General features: G+C 42.9%; 1 pseudogene; it reads right to left on the bottom strand.

The window, feature by feature from the left end:
- Positions 1-1105: 1105 nt before the first annotated feature.
- On the bottom strand, positions 1106-1223 carry LOC122475530 (annotated as a pseudogene).
- Positions 1224-1991: the final 768 nt, after the last annotated feature.

Below are 1991 nucleotides of genomic sequence, written 5' to 3'. Positions count from 1 at the left end.
TCAGCCTCTTCGGGGAGCATGGAAATGAAACACACCCATGGCATTTGTTACCGTGACTATTTTTTCTATCCTAATAAAACTGCCTTGGTGGAAAATTCCTTCTATATAAGCTCATTTTGGATATTTTTAATAGATATTTTGGATAAGTACAATTGTGTATGCCTCTATTCAAGGTAATTGAGCTAATAAAATTTATTATTATTACTATTGTTGTTATTAAGATTGAGTGTGAACCAAATAGTAAGAAAAAATCGAGGCAGGTGTATGATGTATTTATCGTAAACACGTATAGGTGTCCTACGTTGAATGCTTCCTGTTTGGTAGAAAAGATACACGAGCAAAAAATACATATATTGCAACACGTTGTTACAGAGAGAAGTATAGAAACCCAGAAGGCTAAGTGTTCATTTTTCCCTGGGGCAGTGGTAGGACGTGAGGGCAGTGAGGGTTGGAAAACCTGGGAGAATAAATGACATTTTTCTCTGGGTCTTGATCCATAAGAGGAGTTTGTCAGCCTGACAAAGGGTGGACTGCTGAGAAATTTCCAGGCTAAAGCAGCAGTGTGAGCCAAGCGCAAAAGTATTAATTTAAACCTCGCAACGTCCCTGTGAGGCCGACGTAATGATCTCCGTTGTATACAAGAGAAAGCAGAGACTCGGAGAGAGTTCTCCAGTTATACTGTTAAGAGAGGGAGTGCCAGTATTCTAATCCACTTTGGCTGACCCCAAGGCACATTCTTTCTCCACTATATTAATCTGTGTCCCTGTTCATGGAATGGGGACAAAGGTAAACCCATATATATATTAGAGGTACACCACTACTATTGTGCTGTTCAGGATCAGAACCCCTTTTATCAGGGACTGATTCATCACTTGAACTGACACGACAATAAACTCCTTCCTTAAAACTTCAGATACAAATCAAACCATCACTGGGTCCTTGGTATTTTATAAATGGCTTTGTGTGACATCCCAGAGGCTGGCCTCTCAAATGCCTGCAGAGTAGAAGATGGGGTGGGTTTGGTTCCAGAGTAAACTTATTTCTGTCCCGTGTGAAGGGGCGGATGCCACCCAGCAGATGTCAATTGCTGTCGTACAGAACAGTGGGCCCAGGGTCACCAGATCCCCTGACTTTCTCCCATTCAAGTACTAACCAGGCCCGACCCTGCTTAGCTTCCGAGATCAGACGAGATCGGGCACGTTCAGGGTGGTATGGCCGTAGACAGATCCCCTGATTTTCTAAGAAAAACCAGAAATGCATAAATTTTATTTGACATCTCCCCCCTTCAAAATTTTGGAATCAAATTCTTTCTTTCTTTCTTTCTTTCTTTCTTTCTTTCTTTCTTTCTTTCTTTTTTTCTTTCTTTGTTTCTTTCTCTCCTTTTTTTTTTTTTTTTCTTTTCAGAAACACTCTAGAAACCAAAACAAACATTTCTGGGAGATGTGACTATGGGCCCCCTGTTGAGAATGTCCCGCTATTTAAATTAGATCAGCAGGAAGTGGAGGGTTGGATAGAGGGGCAGGCTTGAAGAGAGCTTGGGGTTCAGAGTAGGTGTCCAATAAAGATTTGTTGACTAGCATTTTACGGATCTTCCGAGATGTCTGGCAACTTTCTGTTCTCGCTTTATGTTGAATTAAGTCATCTACCTTGGCACTTAAAAGAGGGTCCCGTGCTTTCTGACTGATCTCTTGGGGCCCCTTCCATCTCCCCAGGCTTTGTGGCGGGCGCTTGGTCCTGCTTGGCCCTGCACTTTTGTCAGGAGCTCGGGTGACAAGGGTTTTCTGAAAAAGTTCTGCGGTGATCCTTGTGGAGTGCCGCTCTGGACCAGAGCAGCCCGGCCTGTCGCCTGGAGAGGATTTGGTTGCAACTGCCCTTGTGGTAGGGTCTACCTCCTGCTGGCTCCAATGCTAATTTAAAGAGAACCATAAATGAAAGCAATTATACAAACATGCCATAAATCTTAAGTTTGTGACCAATACCTACAAAGTTGA

This window comes from Prionailurus bengalensis, chromosome D4 (genome assembly GCF_016509475.1).
Source record: "Prionailurus bengalensis isolate Pbe53 chromosome D4, Fcat_Pben_1.1_paternal_pri, whole genome shotgun sequence".
Classification (NCBI taxonomy): domain Eukaryota; kingdom Metazoa; phylum Chordata; class Mammalia; order Carnivora; family Felidae; genus Prionailurus; species Prionailurus bengalensis.
This window is presented reverse-complemented; position numbering and strand designations above follow the sequence as displayed.